Raw genomic sequence first — 23460 nt, 5'->3', positions numbered from 1 at the left:
GGCGTGTTTCTACATCTAAAAGATGACGTCTAATCAAATATCGCATCACCAGCATAAGAGTGGCGCTAGTAGCGCCAATATGAGATTACAACTCAAGATGCGCTGTAACGGCCGTGAGCTTAGTTACCTGTGAGTTGATGTTAGTCAAAGAGGATATGGGAGGTTACCCGTAGCGGTAGTATTTGACTAATATTACACGTACAAAACCTCCTCGTCTGGATTCATTTAAGCCGGCCTACCTGACAGGTAAGAGAGAGATTTAGGAACCAGGTTTTTAATTGTAAGACATTTCCAGGGGCAGATGTGGACTCTGACCACAATCTATTGGTTATGAACCGTAGATTAAAACTGAAGAAACTGCAGAAAGGTGGGAATTTAAGGAGGTGGGACCTGCATAAACTGAATAAAGCAGAGGTTGTACAGGGAGAGCATAAGGGAACAATTGACAGGAATGGGGGAAAGAAATACAGTAGAAGTAGAATGGGTAGCTCTGAGGGATGGAGTAGTGAAGGCAGCAGAGGATCAAGTTGGTAAAAAGATGAGGGCAAGTAGAAACCCTTGGGTAACAGAAGAAATATTGAATTTAATTGATGAAAGGAGAAAATATAAAAATGCAGTAAATGAAACAGGCAAAAAGGAACACAAACGTCTCAAAAATGAGATCGACAGGAAGTGCAAAATGGCTAAGCAGGGATGGCTAGAGGACAAATGTAAGGCTGTAGAGGCTTATCTCACCAAGGGTAAGATAGATACTGCCTACAGGAAAATTAAAGAGACCTTTGGAGAAAAGAGAGCCGCTTGTATGAATATCAACACCTCAGATGGAAACCCAGTTTTAAGCAAAGAAGGGAAAGCAGAAAAATGGAAGGAGTATATAGAGGGTCTATACAAGGGCGATGTACTTGAGGACAATATTATAGAAATGGAAGAGGTTGTAGATGAAGATGAAATGGGAGATACGATACTGCGTGAAGAGTTTGACGGAGCACTGAAAGACCTGAGTCGAAACAAGGCCCCGTGAGTAGACAAAATTCCATTAAAATTACTGACGGCCTTGGGAGAGCCATACCTGACAAATCTCTACCATCTGGTGAGCAAGATGTACGACACAGGCGAAATACCCTCAGACTTCAAGAACAATATACTAATTCCAATCCCAAAGAAAGCAGGTGTTGACAGATGTGAAAATTACCGAACTATCAGTTTAATACGTCACAGCTGCAAAATACTAACGCGAATTATTTACAGACGAATGGAAAAACTGGTAGAAGCCGACCTCGGGGAAGATCTGTTTGGATTCCGTAGAAATGTTGGAACACGTGAGGCAATACTGACCTTACGACTTATCTTAGAAGAAATATTAAGGAAATGCAAACCTACGTTTCTAGCATTTGTAGACTTAGAGAAAGCTTTTGACAATGTTAACTGGAATACTCTCTTTCAAATTCTAAAGGTGGCAGGGGTAAAATACAGGGAGCGAAAGGCTATTTACAATTTGTACAGAAACGAGATGGCAGTCATAAGAGTCGAGGGGCACGAAAGAGAAGCAGTGGTTGGGAAGGGAGTGAGACAGGGTTGTAGCCTCTCCCCGATGTTATTCAATCTGTATATTGAGCAAGCAGTAAAGGAAACAAAAGGAAAATTCATAGTAGGAATTAAAATCCATGGAGAAGAAATAAAAACTTTGAGGTTTGCCGATGACTTGTAATTCTGTCAGAGACAGCAAGGGACTTGGAAGAGCAGTTGAACGGAATGGACAGTGTCTTGAAAGGAGGATATAAGATGAACATCAACAAAACAAAACGAGGATAATCGAATGTAGTCTAATTAAATCAGGTGATGCTGAGGGAATTAGATTAGGAAATGAGACACTTAAAGTAGTAAAAGAATTTTGCTATTTGGGGATCAAAATAACTGATGATGGTCGAGGTAGAGAGGATATAAAATGTAGACTGGCAATGGCAAGGAAAGCGTTTCTGAAGAAGAGAAATTTGTTAACATCGAGTATAGATTTAAGTGTTAGGAAGTCATTTCTGAAAGTATTTGTATGGAGTGTAGCCATGTATGGAAGTGAAACACGGACGATAAATAGTTTGGACAAGAAGAGAATAGAAGCTTTCGAAATGTGGTGCTACAGAAGAATGCTGAAGGTTAGATAGGTAGATCACATAACTAATGACGAGGTATTGAATAGAATTGGGGAGAAGAGGAGTTTGTGGCACAACTTGACTAGAAGAAGGGATCGGTTGGTAGGACATGTTCTGAGGCATCAGGGGATCACAAATTTAGCATTCGAGGGCAGTGTGGAGGGTAAAAATCGTAGAGGGAGACCAAGATATGAACACACTAAGCAGATTCAGAAGGATGTAAGTTGCAGTGGGTACTGGGAGATGAAGAAGCTTGCACAGGATAGAGAAGTATGGAGAGCTGCATCTAACCAGTCTCAGGACTGAAGACCACAACAACAAAAACAACCTGACTGGTGAAAACATTTGCAATTCCACGACTGCATCTGAAAGGCGAAACGTAGAGGCTCAATCTAGGTATAGTGTGGATCAGTGAAGTGAAATGGAAAGAAGAACAAAGGTAGAGAGTTTGTTACTGTGAACAGTTCAGTGCTGGGATGCGTTTCGTCAGACTCCACAGCAAATCAATACCAACTACATTAAATCAGGTATAAACACCGATTCCGCAAGCATAAGATGAAGAAATGGAGAAAGTGTATGAAGATATTGAATGTGTAACTCAGAATGTAAAGGGAGATGGTAATCTAATAGTCATGGGGGACTAGAATGCGGTTGTAGGAGTAAAAAAAGGTTACGGGAGAATATGGGATTTTTAATAGGAATGAGAAAACAGAAAGACTAAGTGAGCTATACAATACATTTAAGCTAGTAATAGCGAATACTCTGTTCAAGAATCATGAGAGGATGAGGTATACATGGTCCAGGCCCGGACACACTTAAAGATTCCAACTGAATCATGTCATGGTCAGACAGAGATTTGGAAATAAGATATTGTATTTAAGACGTACGTACGAGCAGTTGTAGACTCAGATCACGATTCAGTAATATTAAAGGGTAAAGTGAAGCTTAAGAGAGTCTTGGCTAACAAGCAGGAATTGGGATACAGAAGTAATGAGAATGATGAGACGCGTTTGAAGTTCGGTAAAGGTGTGGATACTAGTATTAGGAATATCACAGCAAGTAATTCAACTGAAGAGAAATGGGCATCTCAAAGAGCAGCAGTCATAGATGTTGGACATACAAACATAGGTAGAAGGTAGATAACTGCGAAGAAATCTTGCATTTCGGAAGGAATCAGCTGATTGACGAAAGAAGGAAACAGAAAAATGCTCAGGGAAAGAGAGGAATATAGAAACAGAAATCAGTTAACAATGAAACAAATAGGGAGCGCAGGGAAGCCAAAGCGAAATGTCGACAGGGAAAGTGTAAAGAAATCGGAAAGAACGATTATCGGAAGGACTGATTCTGCATCGGCCTATAGAAAAGTAAAAACAACTTTGGTGAAACGTACGGTGCCAACCTCGAGATTGCAATGGGAATCCCACTGTTAAACGCACAAAAAGCAGCGAAGTGGAATACATTAAAGACCCATATAAGGGGGATGAAACGTCTGCAGACGTAACAGAACAAAAAATTCGAGTTTGTATGGAAAAAATAGGGGATGCACTATTAGAGTCATATCGTAACTGGGTTTTGGGACACTTGAGTTCAAATAAGGCAGAAGGGGTAAATAAAATTCCATCGGAATTTCAAAATTCACTGGAGGACGTGCAAGACAAACGACTATTCAGCTTGGTGCGTAAAATCTATGAGACAGGTGATATACCGTCAGATTTGCGGAGAAGCACCATCCACACAATTCCGAAGATAGCAAAGGCAGATGAGTGCAAGAACTATAGCACAATCACTTAACAGCTGATGCATTCAAAATGCTGACAACAATAATGTACAGAATAATGGAAAGGAAAATTGAAGATCTCTTAGGTGGCAGTCAGTCAGGCTTTAGGAATGGTAAAGATGCCAGAGGTGCAGTCCTGGCATTTCAGTTGATAATGGGAACAAGACTGAAGAAAAGTCAAGACACATTCATAGTATCTGTTACCCTGCAAAGTGCAAAAGGGTGCAAGATACTCGAAATTCAGAGGAAATAGAAGTACGCTATAGGGAACGACAGGGAATATACGATATGTAAAAGAACCAAGAGGAAATAAGGAGACTGAAGACCAAGAACGAAGTGCTCAGATAAAAATGATGTAAGACAGGAATGCAGTCCTTTGCCGCTGCTGTTTAATCTGTACGAAGTAGAAGCGATTACGGAATCAAAATATTTTCAAGAAGGGATTAAAATTCAGGGTGAAAAGATACCATGGATAAGATAAGCTGACGACAATGCTAACCTCAGTGTGAAGAATAATCACAAGATCTGTTAAATGGAATAAAAAATTTCATGTGTACAAAATATGCAATGAGAGTAAATTGAAGAAAGACGAAAGTAATGAGAAATAGCAGGAAGTAGAACAGCGAGAAACTCACCATCTGAATTGCAGTTCACGAGGTACACAAAGCTAGGGAATTCTCCTACTTTGGGAGCAAAGTAGCCAGAAATGAGTGAAACAAAGAGGACATTAAAAGCAGACTAGCACAGCTAAGCGGGCGTTCCTGGCCAAGAGAAGTCCGCAAGTTTCAAACATAGGTCATAATTTGACGAAGAAATTTCTGGCAAAGTACGTTTGAAGCATAGCGCTGTATGGTAGTGAATCATACTGTGGGAAAAAGAAAATACAAGAGAATCGAAGCGTTTGAAGTGTGGTGCTACGAAAGAACGTTGAAAAAGGTGGACTGTTAAAGTAAGGAATTAGCACGTCCTGTGCAGAATCGTGAAGAAAGGAACATACAGAAACGCTGACAAGAAGACCGGGCAGGATTACAGGACATGTGTTAAGACTTCAAGGAAATAACCTCAGTGGTACTGGAGGGGGCTGGAGGGGGCTGCAGAGGGTTGAAACTGTAGAGGAAGATAGAAATTGCAATACATCCAGCAAATAACTGAGAAGGTAGGTTGCAAGTGCCACTCTGAGATGAAGAGGTTGGCACAGAAGAGGAATTCGTGACGGACCGCATCAACCAAGACAGATGACTGATGACCAGAAAGACAAAGTGTTGAGATAAAAAATGTAAGCGACAATAATGGAAGGATTGTAAGTTGAATAGGGCCTGAAGGGAGTGGTGAATTGTGTAGCGGAGCGATGTTGCAAGAGTAATTGTTTAGAAAGTAGATGTAATGAGGTGTTCGGTAAGAAATGCACGCAGTGATAGGCGGGAGCAGCGTGCGACGTGAGCAGAGGAAGCGCGTCGGTCACGCTCCGCGACGGTGACGAGCCAGCAGGTACAGGTAATGGTCAGCGGGCAGCGCGTTGGGCAAGGCGGTGCGAGGGCCCCACTTTCTCCTGGTCCGCCCAGCCCGGTAGCAAGGCTGTTGTGCAACCGCCGGGCTCCCTACACACACCACCCACGCAATGTCCTCTGCTCGCGGCACTTGCACGGTTCTTCTGCCGTGTCCTGCTGGAGGAAAACAAGTAGGAACAGTTTTCATTACAATAACAACTGGTTCATTCAGCGTATGAGTTCGCAATAAACTTGCTCCGTATAGATGACCATCGCCGAGTACATCTGCCAAAAACCTTCGAATCGTTATACAGTGAGGTGAAAATAGTGATGGAATAGAGATGTGCACATATGCAGATGACGGTAGTATCGTGTACTCAATGTATAAAAGGGCTGTGCATTGGAGGAGCTGTCATTTGTTCTCGGGTGATTCACGTGAAAAGATTTCCGACTTGATTATGGGCGCACAACGGGAATTAATACGCTTTGAAAACATAATTCTTGTTGGAGGTAGACGCATGGGACATTTCATTTCGGAAATCGTTAGGGAATTCAATATTGCAAGATCCACCATGTCAAGAGAGTGCCTCTCCTGGACTCGTTACCATATCTGGAGGACTGAAATCCGTGGCCTGGTTAGATGAGCCCCGATTTCAGTTGGTAAGAGCTGATGGTTTGGTACGAGTTTGGTGCACATTGAACGATGCCAGGGACCTAAGATGTCAATGGTGCACATTGAACGATGCCAGGGACCTAAGATGTCAAGAAGGTACTGTGCAAGCTGGTGGTGGCTCCATAGTGATGTGGGCTGTGTTTACATGGACTGGACTGGGTCCTCTGGTCCAAATGTATCGATCACTGACAGGAAATGGTTATATTCGGATACTTGGAGACCACTTGCAGCCATACGTGGACCATGTTCCCAAACAACGAAGTCATGACACCTGACCACAAGTGTTCGTGATTTGTTTGAGGAACATTCTGGACTTTTCGAGCGAAATACTTGGCCAACCAGATCGTCCGACATGAATCCTATCGAAGATTTATGGGACAGAATCGTGAACAAAATCTTGCACCAGCTACACTTTCGCAATCATGGACAGTTGTAGAGGCAGCAAGGCTCAATATTTCTTCAGAAGACTTCCAACGACATGTTGAGGACATGTCACGTCGAGTTCCTGCAGAACGCTTGTCAAAAGGAGCCGATATTAGGAGCTACACCAAGCATTTGGTTACCTCAGTAAGGATGGAAGGAAGGAAGATTGGGTTTAACGTTTCGCCGACATCGAGGTCGTTAAACACGGAGCACAGAATGGTTCAAATGGCTCTGAGCACTATGGGACTTAACATCTGAGGTCATCAGAGAACTTAGAAGTACTTAAACCTAACTAACCTAAGGACATCACACACATCCATGCCCGAGACAGGATTCGAACCTGCGGCCGGAGCAGTCACGCGGTTCCAGACTGAAGCGCCTAGAACCGTTCGGCCACATCGGCCGGCTGACGTAGCAAAAGCTCGGGTTGTGTGGCGTTTGAAAGGAACTATCCTGGCATTTCGCTGGAGCGTTATAGGGAACTCACGGACAACTTAAATCTTGATGCATGACGAGGGTTTGAACCGTAACCCTCCCGAACGCGAGTCCAGTGAACTAACCACTCGGTCCGCAGCAGTATACGTTCGTGGGGCTGTCACGAAATAAACTAATCGATGCAGTTTTTAACAACTGTTAGTTGTATTGCCTTAACACATATTTTTCGGATGAGTCTGTTGTTTACTTGAGTGTTATTATACTTGAACGTTTGGTGCATATAAAAATTTACTGTCGTGCATTAGCTCCAGTGTGTGTGTGTGTGTGTGTGTGTGTGGTGTGCACGCGTGTGTATGTGCATTTGTTTGTGTTAATTGGGTTGAAGTCGTTTTTCCCATTACACGAGGTCGCCCTGAAAAGTAACGCTTCCAAACATGTTCTTAAACTTCTTAAATAATACAAGCGTTATTAACATTCTGCATCTTTATTCTTCACATCTACTTATTTCCAGCGCTCTGCCGGTAGAGGGCTCCGAACTTAGAGTGGCGTTGTCTAATGTAACTATGGCAGTGCGTGAGAATCAGCGTGCTGTAATCGATTTTCGAGTTCGTCCACAGATGGAGCACTGTGTTCTTCAGAATGACGATACCAGACCACAGACGTGCGCTGTGGCATCTGAACAATCCGACGCCTTAGGTTTACTGTCATCCATCATACTGTATACACTCACGACTTGGCCCCGTCCGATTTTCATCAGTTTCCAAAACTTAAAGTACACCTTCCTGGACTCTTTGGATAGCCATGAACGAGTGCAGTCAGAGATGGTTTTCTGGCTCCGTCAAACAAAGTTAAACATTCTTCAGTTACGATATCAACAAACTGATCTCTCGTTGGGGGGAAATGTGTTGCTCGCCAGGTTGACTACATTGAGAAACGAACATGTAGATATGGGGAATAAAGATGTAGGACGTTAATAACGTTTGTTTTACTGAAAAACATTTAAGCGTTTTCACAGAAAAAATTCGGAGGCATTAGTTTTCGCCACCTACCCGTATATTAAACTCTTATCCATCTGATCAGACTCGTCTCGATTTATGATGACAGTATTTAATCTCGTTAATGCTGACAAACAACTACTTTTTGTAATAATGATCCCTCTTCTCGCGTTTTGCTCTATGATATATATCTCCGTCCAGAGTTACATTGAAAACGAATTATGTGTGGTCGGTATTTGATATTTTCATTTTATGTCGTAATTACTGAGTTACCTTCGGTTATATCATTAACTTTGCTATGGTTTAATGCACCCAACTGATTTTTCTTTACATATAGTATTCAGTCTCTGTCAGCAGGGTTTACTACTTTCCCTGTTAGTTTTAGAATATTTCCCATTTTGTGTATCTACAATACATCAATTTAGACTGTTCAGCTGTTCAGTCGTGCACAGAATGATTAATGAAGATCATTGTGATATCTGTCTCGATGTTTACAGAAGCAAGTATCAAGTGGAGTACACAACCTTAGACAGTATAGACAGGTGAGCTGGCAATTAGGCAAAGTTACCGACCTTCACATCAAGGCAGCGGGGGCAATGACATCGAGAATCTTACGCACTGGTCACGTAAGACCCTGACCTCCGTACACCCCATGTTCATTCATACAGCACCTCGTCACATACGATGAATACATTTTAAAGTAGTCTTCTGCATGATCTGATAGTATGGTGAACGTGTCCTGTATGAGGTTATCCTGGCATTTCTCTTTTATCCCCTGCCAAAAGCTCCTGGAGGAACAGAAACGTACCCATTTATAAGTTATGACAACAGGATGTACACTACTAGTTACATGGGGTGTCAAAATTTGTGCTGGTGATATTAACATGTAAAAATATTCTCTCTTATCAAGCGGAAACGGAAATTTTTCTCCAGGCAAAATGGTTCAAATGGCTCTGAGAACTATGGGACTAAAGATCTGTGGTCATCAGTCCCCTAGAACTTAGAACTACTTAAACCGAATTAACCTAAGGACATCACACACATCCATGCCCGAGGCAGGATTCGAACCTGCGACCGTAGCAGTCGCGCGGATCCGGACTGAGCGCCTAGAACCGCGAGACCACCGCGGCCGGCTTTCTCCAGGCAAATGAGGCGTTTTAGAAACAAAACAACGGTCATAGCATATAACACTTCCGGCAACAACTGTTCTGTAATGAAATTGTGTTTCAAACTACAAGTCTATTAGACGTAAATATGCATCAAGTGGCTACAAGTTGCTAAGTAGTCATTCTGCAACGAAATGGACGTGGTCCTCGGAGCCATGTGACATTGTAAGGATATTGTACAGCTCTTGCTCGCCGTTTTAAGGATGCAGCAGCTGCAGTGTTAGCTGGTCTGTGGATGAAGTGACTTCACCACCACAGAACGCAGCAGAAGACGTCACTAAACTCAACGGTACAGAGTGGCCCTAGAACGTTCTTCTACGTGCAAACTGCTTTCAACTCTATTTTCAGTCTTACTTTGCGCTAATACTTTTGCGTCTTAATACCTACGTCCAAACATTCTCAACAGTCTTTCACTGCGCTTCCAATTTTCTCGTCAGCTGCTCCTTCGGTTTACTGTGGCATCTGATAATTCGTCAGTGACATTTCTTGCGAAGAGGGTTTTCCATTTATATCCATTTATATCTGGAACCTACTCATTTTTTGCTTTACACTTACGCATAATGTTTAAATTCCCTTATACTGCCGTGTTTGAAATGCATCTGTTTTCCGCTTGCTGGATGTTCTTACGCACCATGTTTTATATCCGTACAATACTGTGCGCCAGAAATACAATTTCAGAAATAACGGCCTCACTCTATGCGAATATTTCATTTCTGGAGAGACTTTTGTTGAAAATTTTCTTCGCCTGACCGAATAGATTCTACTGACTTCCAGACGTCGACCCAACTCTGTGCTAAGTATACCAAGATTGTACTCAACAGTTCTAAGAGCTGCTTACTCAGCGATGCCTCAAGAAGAGCCTCACAGGGCTCATCCACAAATCTTTGGCCCTGGGAACGTGGCGGACTATCAACAACATTTTTACAATGCGGTCCAACTACTGTAATTTCCGATAACGGCTCATGGTTAAACATTGTAAAAAATGAAACAAGAAAGCACGTTTTCGTTGCTACGCTATGTTCTTTTACTTTAGCAACGTTTCGAGTTACGCGCCCACTCTCAAGTCGTGATCTTTGTTACAATAACACAAGGAAATCATGGTCGGCTATGACACAAAGAATCACGAGATAATGGGTTTGAACCCGAAACCTTAGTTGTCAAAAATAGACAAGTTTGTGAAATGTAGGCAAAAATATGTTTTGTGCAATTATGTTACACATATATTTTTGTTTTCTGTAAACCGCAACTTTCTATATCGCTATTTTCTTGAGATTGTAGCAACTATAATAATATGCAAATTCAAACAAAGGTTAATGCAATAGTAATAATAAAGAGAAGAGTTCGTTAGGCAAAATTGTAACTATATCAGTGTAAAGAAATTGATCAAATTTACAAACAAAAATCATAGTTCTCAAAAATACTATTAAAAGAACATGAAATTTCATGAGAAAGCTTTATAAGCTTAACAGTAGACGAAACTGGAATGAAAATGATACCTTTTAAAATAATGTTCGGGAAATCAGCAGGGGAATCGTTATTTATCAGCAATTTAGAAGGACCTTTGGTATGAAAAGTTAAAGCAAGTTCATAATTACTTAAATGAAAGGTGCCCTAAATCAGTGGAGGATCTGGATATCGCCGGCCGCTATGGCCGAGCGGTTCTTGGCGCCTGGAACCGCGCTGCTGCTACGGTCGCAGGTTCGAATCCTGCCTCGGGCATGGATGTGGGTGATGTCCTTAGGTTAGTTAGGTTTAAGTAGTTCTAAGTCTAGGGGACTGATGACCTCAGATGTTAAGTCCCATATTGCTTAGAGCCATTTGAACCTTTTTTTTTTTTTTTTATCTGGATGTCGAAGAGCTGATGGCACCCATGAATGCATTCGTGCCAGAAAGTTGACGGGCGTAAATAATATAAACCATGAGCTTTTGAAATCCTGCAGTCTACTCTCACATCTCATGTTTGTACATTCATTTAACACGCGTTAGATAAATAACTTGCAGTGGCAAAGGTTTGGCAACAGACAGAAGTAATCTCCCTCGTCCTACGGTATTTACAGATTACTGGGAGAATCAGATGGACACTTCATTATAAATTGTGCGGTAAGCATCTTAGTAACAGTCCGAACACGATGTATGAATATCTCTCTAAAATATGCGAATTTATGAAAAGGAAGGTGTATAGCAATCGCCACGTTTGTGTTAAAACAAATAATTGGTAAGCTTATTATAATATTAAAAGAAGCAATTTATGTAGTACAATGCAAAAAGAATCTGTCCATTATAATTATTTGGTGGATTCTATGGGACCCCCGTAAAAATACTCCGCTATAGTCCTAGATTTAAGTGCTAAATACACACAACCAACACTGATAAAGGAAGGGATCAAAATGAGTGATCCATGTTCTCATCGCTTATCTGGGATATACAATACGAGAGTGAAACGTCCAATTTGTTGCACTCGTTACCTTAAACTGAGTCATATTCTACCGATGCCACAATTGACGTACAAAAAGGATTATCGGCGAAAATAAACTTAGTCGTGGAAAGAAATTTTGTATAAATTGCAACAGGAAGAAGTAAATCTTTAATTTGAAACAGAAAAGACTTCAAAAGAACGAAACATATGGTTGAAAATAATAGAATAAATCAAACACCTTAATGATCTAGGTTGTGACGTAACGTATAATTTAATACGAATACAGAAAGGAATTATCTAAGTAACGTATTTGCAACAATAACTAGCTCGCTGAATGACACAGGTAGAAAGACACAAGATTTCAATATGATAAGCTTGGGGCAGTTCCTGTATTATTGATGGGTGTGTGGTGGTGCATTGGCAAACGACACGAATTCAGCATAGAGAAATGAGGTATAAAGGCGGTATAAGAGTAAACGGAATTGTGAATGATGATATGATGAATAAAATTAAGATTTACAAATTAAGAAATAAAACCCTCTAAAGTATTACAAAATGACGAGAGCGTATGTCACCAAGATATAAACCTGAAAGATGAAGGAGTCGGGGAAGACGGAGAAGAAATGGGCATAACAACGGATAAATGTTTAATGCTTAAGTCTGGAATGACAATGACAGTAATATTCTCTAACAATTTATGCGTCTAGCAAAATAAAACAATTTCGAAGTGAAGTCATTTGTTTTAAGACGGAAACCGCGTCCCGTTGTACTTTCCGAAGTAAAGGTTCCGAATTGCCTCGTCCTACGTGAAGTAAGAGCAACACTCAATGCACTCAGTGATTTACTGTGCTTGCCTTATGCGTTCTATGAACACAATCCGCCGAACAACCATATCTTGTCGTCATAACCGAGCAGCGATCGTTAATATAATGCAGCCAACACAAAAGAATTGTGTGGATATTAAAATTAGTAACTTGTAAGTTAATACTTAAATGAGATTAGTTAACGGAGAAAACATACTTAGTTTTTATCTGTAAATGAGGCAAAAACAATTAAGAACACATAATTGCGATTACATAGCATATACAACGTGACTAGTACATTTGTAAACAAAGTTGTTGACGTCTTTGAAAAAAATGCGTATTTTTGTGCGTATGAACTGTTAGGAATATATGGGGCATTTTTAAATGTACAGCAGTTGTTTCGTAATACTTTCACATGTTTCCAAATAACATTTTTATGCAACAACACTGAGGCAGGAACATCACAATCAGTTGTATCCACCCAATTTTCTGTTATCAGTATAACTTCAAGAACAAATTCGGCGGCTAGAATTTTGTTCAACAAAACTCCTAGAATAAGCCGTCATTTAATAGGATTATCAGTCATAATACACAATAAATAACAGTCTCATACAGATCACATAGCGCGACGAGTTTTTTACAGCCAACACGTTGTTGATACAACACGACAGCTGCTGACTTTCTCCGCTCCTCGCTGACATCACAGCTTCGAGTCCTCGCAGCTGTTCGTCCTTTCCATGTAAATGGTGGTGGTTCTAATTAGTTTAGTCACGAAACATTGATGATACTTCAGTTCGTTTTCTACTTTTATTCCCATGCCCCCGATTAACAATATATTTTGAAGTTAAGTGGTGGATAATCCGGATAAGCAGCTGGACGTGTTAGGTGTTACAATTTATTCCAAAACAGGGGAGGCAGTCGTGGGAGGCGGCGGCAGATGTCGGCAGCCAGGTGCAGACAGCATCCGTGGGCGTCACGCCAGAAATCGCGTGCCGCTCTCTCTTCCACGTTTCTTGCAGTGCCTCTCCCAACTTTCTTCTCCAACAGTAGTTAGTCAGTTGGGCGCCTGATTCTTTCTTCTCGGAAGGTCTGGGTCAGCGACACTTTCTTCGTAAGGCCGTCACTTTCCCACTCGCTTCGCACAGTGTCCGACATGCATACAATACTGAACAGTAACCTGGCAGTCCGCATTGTGAGGACGCTGACTGGCGTTTTCCCTGAAAGGACCTCCCGGGTAATTGGCACGAGCGCCACTTCAGACTCATGACTGCCGCATTTATCCTAGTAGTTCCATAATGGTCAGTCTTGTGCCTGCTAATGTTATCAGTGTATATCAAAGTAGTGTTTGTTTTTATTTCGATAACCTCAGGTTTCACTGAAGTTGCAGGAATGAAGACTTGAATACGTTCACTGTCCAGATGGAAGCAAAACCTGGGCCTAAAATAAGTTGGGAAGAAGTTCCAAATAATTTTGGTAAATCAAAAGTTACGTTATCCTAAATTTCACGAACACTATTGCCCTATTCTTATTGACGGTATCCAAATATCAAACCAGAAAAAAACGAAGAACTTGTCTACTTAAACTAGTTGTGGAACACTGTCGCCACGTTCATGAAGTCTTCCACTTTTCCCCATAACATCCCGAAACTTCGGATCACGTTTCCATAAGATTTGAAACAACAGCTGGTAAAGTCAATCGTTCCACCTATTCTCGCTGTTGTGAGCTGAAATGAAATGACTGTATGGCATATCACCTTCGGGGTTCGGCCGCCGTACTTCAAGTCTTTTTAGTTGACGCCACTTCAGCAACTTGTGTGTCAATGATGATTAAAATCTACATCTACATCTACACCCATACTCCACAAGCCACCTGGCGGTGTGTGGCGGAGGGTACCTTTAGTACCCCTATCGGTTCTCCATTCTATTCCACTCTCGTATTGTTCGTGGAAAGAAAGATTGTCGGTATGCCTCTGTGTGGGCTATAATCTCTCTGATTTTATCCTCATGGTCTCTTCACGAGATATACGTAGGAGGGAGCAATATACTGCTTGGCTCTTCGGTGAAGGTATGTTCTCGAAACTTCAACAAAAGCCCGTACCGAGCTAATGAGCTCTTGCAGAGTCTTCCACTCGAGTTTATCTATCATCTCCGTAACGCTTTCGCGATTACTAAATGATGCTGTAACGAAGCGCTCTGCTCTCAGTTGGATCTTCTCTATCTCTTCTGTCAACTCTATCTGGTACGGATCCCACACCGGTGAGTAGTATTCAAACAGTGGGCGAACAAGTGTACTGTAACCTACTTCCTTTGTTTTCGGACCGCAATTCCTTAAGATTCTTCGAATGAATCTCAGTCTGGCATCTGCTTTACCGACGATTAATTTTATATGATCATTCCATTGTAAATCACTCCTAATGCCTACTCCCAGATAATTTATGGAATTAACTGCTTCCAGTTGCTGACCTGCTATATTGTAGCTAAATGATAAAAGATCTTTCTTTCTATGTATTCGCAGCACATTACACTTGTCTACATTGTGATTCAATTGCCAATCCCTGCACCAAGCGTCAATTCGTTGCAGATCCTCCTGCATTTCAGTACAATTTTCCGTTGTTACAACCTCTCGATATACTATAGCATCATCCGCAAAAAGCCTCAGTGAACTTCCGATGTTATCCACAAGGTCATTTATATATACTGTGAATAGCAACGGTCCTACGACACTCCCCTGCGGCACACCTGAAATCACTCTTACTTCGGAAGACTTCTCTCCTTTGAGAATGACATGCTGCGTTCTGCTATCTAGGAACTCTTCAATCCAATCGCACAGTTGGTGTGATAGTCCATATGCTCTTACTTTGTTCATTAAACGACTGTGGGGAACTGTATCAAATGCCTTGCGGAAGTCAAGAAACACGGCATCTACCTCGGAACCCGGTCTATGGCCCTCTGAGACCCGTGGACGAAAAGCCCAATGGAGGAGACACAACACCCAGTCGCCTGCCGGGAATCGAACCCGGGCTCCCTTGTGTGACAGGCGGTAACACTACCGCAGAGCTACTTTTTTTTCGCTACACAAACTGGTATTGACGCAGTCGATGAAAGATTGTGGCAGAAGCGATGCAAACAGTAAAATATGCGAATCTAGAGCTTCAAATCAGCACACGAATCTTGTACACGAGGTTTCACACAAAACAAAATTTCGAAATCGGATACAAGTGGGTGTTGCACGGATTTTTCATTTTGGTGTTTCTGTGGACATTTCGACACTGGGGTGCTGAAGAAGAATACTGCAACGTGAGTTTGTCTCAATAAGATCACCAAAATATATAGCACCAACAAAGTACTTCTTCTGCCTGTTGCAGCTGACAATGACTTAAAGGGGAAAACCCTGTTAAGTGAAGAAGACCAAAGAAATTCAGATGAAGCTGCATATCACGATTTTTCCTAGGTCTATAAGGAGCGCATTAATGGAGATGTACAAATACAGGATGTTCCGATGTCAACCGGCGCGCTTGACATTGCATAACGTCACCAGCAGACGTCTTATTATCCTTTAAAAACGAATTGGCTATTACAGGGAAGGCACATGACAACACATTGCTAGAGATAATAAGTTGGTCTTAGTTATTAACTGATTGATTGCTTTCTTGCTTGTTTTCCAGAACGACTGTTGAATATTGTCAACAAATATAAAACAAAATCAAATTAATTGCTTCTGTTGTATTACTTTTAAAAGTCAGTAGAAGTATAATCAGTCAGGTTTTCTCCTAATCAACTGCGAAGGTGTTAAACTAGCTGCAATTAGGAGAAGAAAACTGCATCGGCCGAGAATCGAAACCGGGACGGCCGTGTGGCAGGCGAGCATTCTACCAATTTTATTTCTTTTTACCTTTTTTCGTATTTCATGCTAAACTTTTAAAAATTTAACATCCTTCTATGATTCGAACCCGTGTTGCTCTTGGCCGCAGTCACATGCCCTTTTTCTCAAAATCACTTATTTAAGGCAATTAATTAAAATAAAACAAAAGAAGTAATTTCTAAAAAAACAAATGGGTTAATCAGAAAAGCGTATGTGAAAGAACATGGCGTTAATTTTAACGTGTCCATACCTTCTTTCCTCCGACACTTGTACATAGTAGAATATTTTAAATTAAAACAAGAGTGTCCACAAAAAAAGAGGGGGGGGGGGGGGATTTCAACTCACCCAACTCCTTGTCGATGAAAAACAAGATACAGCATATTAGAAAAAGCTCACGATAACGTGGCATGCTGAGCCACGTCCAATGGGCTGTGGCCATACTTTGCGAAAAGGTACACGGATCTGCTTTAGTATATCCACTCACCATCACATAGTGGACATAATGTCCAACAAGCCGCATGATGGTGTTTTTCTTCGATCGGGGAAAGAAGGTTGAATCGGGACTCACGAGAATCTCCCCCGAGATAGCCGCCTCCGACGTCCTGAGGAGAAAAGCCAGTTGTCGGCGAAGCCATCTCCAATGGCCATGACCGCAGATCAACCGATTATATAATGTATCAGTTTCAAGGCAACGATTGCAACGATCCTTCACATTGAGGCCAATACGAAAAAGTCGCACGCTGGTAGGTACAATATCACGAACAACTTGGTACCACGAGGACGCCACTTCCATAGGGAAAATCGGGAGGCTAACGTTAGACCAAACAATCTTCCAATTCCTTTCTGGCGACAGTGCTTCCACAGAGGGAATACTATGAGGAATTGACCAGTGGCTTAACAGAATTTTTAAGGAGAGATTCGTTTGGGAAAGGATATTTACTCCTAAATAACTGACTTCAAGAATAAATTCCTTAACGTGCTGTAGTTTATAACTAATCCTACCAATATCTACTGGAGGTATTAAAGTCGCCGGTCGCACACAGTCATGAAGGCGAGCTGTAAGTGACTGGGAGGCGCGTAGACATGTTAAAACGGTGCGACGGGTGAATAAGGCAGAAGCCTTAACCCGAATGTCAGGGAGACCCAACCTCCCAGCAGACGGGGGCGTGTCATGACCCCATAAACGCACGCGAAATATAGAGTTGCGCCAGATAAACCTACCAGTTAAATGAAATTACAACGAAATGAATACCCCTAGCTGCATACAGTCATTAATATTAGTCAACGAGGACAGTTGAAAATATGTGCCCCGATCGGGACTCGAAAACGGGAACTCCTTCTTACATGGCAGACGCTCTATCCATCTCTTTTTTTTTCTTTTAATCTCATTTTGTTCGCTTTAGTTCATTGCATCTGCTCGGGGCGGACGTCTTAAGATACCCTTTCAGTTCGTTGTTGATCGATTAACACTTTTTTTTTATTACAGAGGGCAGCTAATCCTCTGACCGAACACGCTGAGCTACCGTGCTGGCTTCTGAGCCACATATATATATATATCCGGAAAGATTACATTTAAAAGTCAGTAGTAGAAAGATTTGTGCAATAAAATAAGCCTTACTTAACACATACGTTTCCATGGCCCGATCCTTATGGAGAAGTGAGAGGGAGTGACGCTCGTGTTCAATGATTGCTCCCTGAATCTTATCAGTGACAGACTTCCAGCTTATCGTAGCCATCTTTAGCAAACAACTGTCATTTATAACACCTAACGATCGATATCGGGTAACCTTCAAAACCCATGGAATTTCGACAACGTCACATCATCGCAAACTGAGTAAGCGACAATTCTGATCATCAACCCGCGCTCTCGCAAGACAACAAAAGGCATCCAAATTTTCCTTCAGCAGTGGTATATCATCACGGGTACGAAGAAGAACGCTAACGTCATCAGCATATGCACGAACGGTAAACCCTTCTTCCAACAGCGACCAGCCACCCAAACGAGGAGCTATAGATCGCAATAAGGGTTCCAGAAACAGCACGTAGAGCAACATAGATAATGGACTCCCTTGAAGGACGCCCTGACACACTGAGATGGGGAAAGTAAGAAGGCCATTTACGTCAATGGACTCCCGAATACCAGTAATTAGAGAGCTAAACAGCCATCGCGCAGCATCGTTAAAACCAACAGTCGTCAATACTCGCGTAAGGAATCCGTGATTAACGCAGTCGAACGCGTGGCGAAAATCAATGAAAAGCAAAGCGCTTGGCATGGGAATGGTGGAAGCAAGCGAAGTCAGATCACTACATTCAGCAACGAGACTCAGGAGAGTACGACCCGGAAGACAACTTTGATGGCTCGCGATGATGGTAGCCAACAATATCGATAGTCGGCTATTTAGCGCCCGAGTCACTATTTTATAATCATGGTTAAAGATGGTTATCGGGCGGACCTGGTCCACAGGCAAACGTCCCGGATTTTTGGGGATCAGGTCAATTTTAGCAACCTTAAATCTGGGCAGGAGAAGGCCTCCGTGGAATACTTCGTTCACTACAGAAGTTGCCAAAATCGAATATAAAATTCTTTGGGCAGGCGATCGCAGCCAGGCGATTTGTGGGAGGGAGAACGAGCCACAATTTCCTGGAGAGTTGGAGTAACAACACTATCAAGGATGGAGGTAAAATCAACAGACGGTGGACCGTCTGAATCCACTTCAGTATAAAGTTCGGAAAAGTACTGGTGAAGTTCACGCGTGATATCAGATTGGGATGACCAATCACGCCCATCTAGAGAACGAATGGTAGAAAGACACGTCCTTTGAGATCGCTTATGAAGCCGAAGAAGATCCTGTAGGATTGAACGAGGCTGGGAACGCAATGTGACACCATCCATTTGCATACCTTTGAGATGTAGAAGTTTTGCCTTCTCACGGTGGACGTCGACGACTCTCAAGTGGGCATCACGAGCATTATTGTAAAGATCGCGAAGGACAGCATAATAAAATTCCCTAGTTCGCCCTTTTTCAGGGCTAAAATGCTTGAGTGTTTTTCGAATCCGGGGTTTATCAAAGGTAACCCACCATTATAGAAGTGAGGAATAGCGCTCGTGGGACTTGGTTGTCCTCCGCCATACGTCTGCGATGATGCCTTCCAGAGGCGTCCGTGAGATGTAGAGTGTTTGGCTTCCATAAAGGGCGCGAAAGATGGACCCGCTGCGGGACGTGGTTAAAAGTCATTGAAACAACACTGTGATCGGTAAAACTGGTAGGAATTACGTCAATAGAAGCTGACTACATATGGGGGCAGATAAATAAAAGCGGTCCAATCGGCTACTTGAAGTGGCTGTAAAAAACGTAAACCGCATCAATGTAGGATATCTGCAAACCCAAGTGTCTTGGAGATGCAAGGACGTCACCATATCATTAAGTTCACAACAGTATGTACAATTGGGGGTCTGATCTACATGACGTAAGGCGCAGTTGAAATCGCCCCGCAACAAAACCTTCCGCGGGTTCCGTCTGAGTAAATAAACAACTTCCTCCTTATAAAACCTCGCGCGATCGGATGAACGACCGGATCCAGACGGAGCGTAAAGAAAAATTAAGGTGGGGTCATAAAAAAACTACAGCCTATACCGCGACCATCATCTAGCGTTTCGAAGTCCGTCAGCGGGACTCCATCTCGATAAAGCAAAGCCATACCAGTAGAATTTTCAGGAGCGACACTGAAAAACATGGAGTATCCCGGAAGACAAAACACATCAAATAATACCTCTTGCAAACAAACGATGAGCTTGAGAATCATAAGTAAACTGGTGTAACGCAGCAAGCCGTAATTGGGAACATATCCTACTAACATTGAGGGTTAGAAATGTATATACCTGCATCCATAGCACATGAAATGTCAATGAAACAACACTAAGGAAAAAACACTCATCACGTCCTTCTCTCCACAACGTCCGGAGACGGGGGAAAGAAGGTATAATTCCAATCCCCCCCCCGGAAGCCGAGGAATCCCCGTTTTTCTTTTTACGACGCGCCGCTGCGCGTGCATGTTGAAAACGTTTCACACCACTCCGTGGAAACATACACTCTTGGTGTGGAAAAGGTTGGGGGCACGTCAAGCTCCGATTTGATAGAGGAACCAACGCACTCATCGGAAATCGGGGAACACAACTCAGAACGACTAACAGCAACATAAGGTACAGAAGAGACAGGTAATGCAGTGCCGGTGTCGGATGGCATCTCCTGATCTTCAGGAAGAGAACCCGTAGAATCCTGTTGCTCCACCGTCTCAGCGGAGAGGAGAGGTGGTATTTCATTGGAACACTGTAAAGACTGGCCAGCAGGCAACGTCTCTGCCGGAACGTCTGAACGCACGGGAACCGTCGCGTCTACGAGTGAAGTGGGGGAGGCAGATTCAAGACACGTTTCATCATCAACAGAAGCAGCTACATCACTCTGGTAATACTGGAATCGCAATTAACGTCAGTGGACAGCTTATTAACGCCAGAAGGTACACCCTCTGTCAATGCCGTATCAGAAGAACGAGACTGGTGTGGTGTGTCCTCGAAATCTGTACCGTCCTCAGTCCGCCGGCGTTTGACTTGCGCTGCAGGAGCCGTCGTCCCCTCATGGACAGACAGAATCAAAGTAAGCAGTATCTATCTGATCAGGTGTAGCGCGGATAAATCAGTCAACCAATCGTTAATTTCTAAAGAGCCAGGTTGAACATGACCCGTACTCTTGTCAAAACTGAAACGAACAGTAGCTCGAAGAGGAACAAACTTAGGAGACTCGGCGGACACCATGGCGCGGGCAGGAAACACCGCCACCAAGAGAAAAACGACAACCAACTCCGCTACGCAAGTACTATGTGACTCAGGCCGATTCAGTGACAAGACTAAGTAGCTTCGAGACAAGCGGCGTTGCGGCACAGGGCGGAAGTTAACGAAGACCTGCTCACTCGACGCGCAAGGTGACACTGAAAGCAATGGAGGCGGACTGTTCTGAGTTATTCCAATACGATTCGAGTAGTGAAAATTCTGGACGGACAGACCTAATTACGAAGCCTCGTGTATGTTCCTTTTTGACCATGTCAGAGTATTTACGGCCAGAAAAGTTACATGAATAGTTGGGTTGTTTGGGGGAAGAGACCAAACTACGAGGTCATCGGTCTCGTCGGATTGGGGAAGGACGGGAAAGGAAGTCGGCCGTGCCCTTTCAAAGGAATCATCCCGGAATTTGCCTGGAGAAATTTTGGGAAATCACGGAAAACCTAAATCAGGATGGCCGGACCCGGGATTGAACCGTCGTCCTTCAGAATGCGAGTCCAGTGGGCTAACCATTGCGCCACCTCGCTCGGTAGTTAACTAAATACCCTATTCTCCGCATTATCGGCTTCTCAATGTGGGCGCCCCTTAGTACCTTCAGTAGAATCACATTGCCACAATCTCAGCACAACATATAGACAAACACATAACAGGTCCGGCGAAACAGGTAGTAGACTGCTGAGGAAAGAAAATATCTGTAGCAATAAGAGACACTATCTCTCTCTTTCCCAGCATTAATCCCGACTTGCGGGGTCTGCTGGTTAATTGGATGTGATTGTTAATTTTAAAGGGTGGCCGGATGCCCCTCCTGTGGCCACTCCGTACCCTCCCCCCCCCCCCTGCCCCCAGGAAGGAATTAGTGTACCCCAACTGTCTGCGTCTAGTGTAATCCATGGAATAGTGCGAATATGTTGGGTTGTCTGCGAACCGTGTAAATGAGGCGGAAAGTGGGGACCAGCCCGGCATTCACCTAGCGGGATGTGGAAAACCGCCTAAAAACCACATCCAGGCTGGTCGGCACACTGGCCTCTGGACGGATTCGATCCGGGGCCGGCGCACCTGCCCGAGTCCAGGAAACAGCGCGTTAGCGCTCTCGGTTACCTTCGCGGGTAGCAATAAGAGCACTGATCAACCAGAAGTACGACCACCGACCTACTATCGAATGGGGAAGGTGCGCGATGGCTCAAAAATGGTTCAAATGGCTCTGAGCGCTATGGGACTCAACTGCTGTGGTCATCAGTCCCCTAGAACTTAGAACTACTTAAACCTAACTAACCTAAGGACATCACACACATCCATGCCCGAGGCAGGATTCGAACCTGCGACCGTAGCAGTCGCACGGTTCCGGACTGCGCGCCTAGAACCGCGAGACCACCGCGGCCGGCTGGTGAGCGATCTATCTGAGTTTGACCGAGGGCAGATTGATGGCCCAGAGGCTCAGGACTAGCATTTCGGGAATCGCATGACTTCTCGGTTGTTCGAGGAGTGCTGTGGCGAGTATCTTCAATACATGAAGAATCTAAGGTGAAGCCACGTCCAGACGTCGTGAGGTTGGGCGGCCACCACTCACTACAAATCTCGGACGTCGTAGGTTGGACAGATTGGTTAAACAGTAGAGGCGGCGAGCTGTGTCGCAACTGACACCTGACTTTAATGTTGGGAAGAGACAGAATGACACAGAAAAAAGTTTGTACAAACAACAGCTTTCTCAGAAATATGGCCTCATCGTCAATGAACAGTTATATCTACGTAACAAATTTTTTTTCAATGGTTTCAATCCACTGCTCGCTGAATTTTGATTCCTCTATTTTTATACTATATTTTCCCTGCTTCTGGTTTCGAAACATCACTTTCCTCTAATCTCATAGGTTTGTGCTACTGAAGTTACAGTAATGCAAATATTTTCTGGATTTTAGAACTGTTCGTAAAAAATTCTGTTCTTTAAGTAATAGTACTTTCTGTTAAGCCTGGCAGATGGCTACATTATACTTAATCTGCTTGACTTCTTTGCCTTTTCAAAAAGACATTAAGCTCCCTTTATATTTTGTTTTTAAAATTAACTGCTATAATGTTTCAAACGAGCACATGCCACAGTCAGCTCCTGATGGGGGGCGCAACTTGTGTTGTTTTCGTGGCAGCACTGTAAGCCACTGGGCCGATCAGTCTGATGTTGTTCCCAGCTGGGCATACGTGGGAAAGGCTAGAACTTTATATTTTACTTTTTATAGGAGCATAGCTGCTCGAAATTCTGACTATTGCTTTTTAACATTGTAATTTTACGTAAGTAACCTTTGCACGTCATAAATATTGTCGTCTTGGTTAATACGTTTTTGGTTATACCTCATTTCCTACGTATCATTTTATAGGATCTAGCAACATTTATTCTGATGAAGACACCCCTAGTAGGTGTCGAAACATAGGTCAATGTACCTACAGTTTTGGAGCA

At 43.0% G+C, this 23460-nt stretch overlaps 1 protein-coding gene across 1 annotated transcript in view; it reads right to left on the bottom strand.

Moving 5' to 3' along the window:
* The window catches only part of LOC124775808, a 155108-nt gene that overhangs the window by 130519 nt on the left and 1129 nt on the right, over nucleotides 1-23460 (bottom strand). The window lies entirely within an intron of this gene.

The sequence above is a fragment of the Schistocerca piceifrons genome, chromosome 2, assembly GCF_021461385.2.
Source record: "Schistocerca piceifrons isolate TAMUIC-IGC-003096 chromosome 2, iqSchPice1.1, whole genome shotgun sequence".
NCBI classification, from domain to species: Eukaryota; Metazoa; Arthropoda; class Insecta; order Orthoptera; family Acrididae; genus Schistocerca; species Schistocerca piceifrons.
The sequence above is the reverse complement of the archived record's forward strand: the minus strand, read 5'-3'. Positions and strand labels throughout refer to the sequence as shown.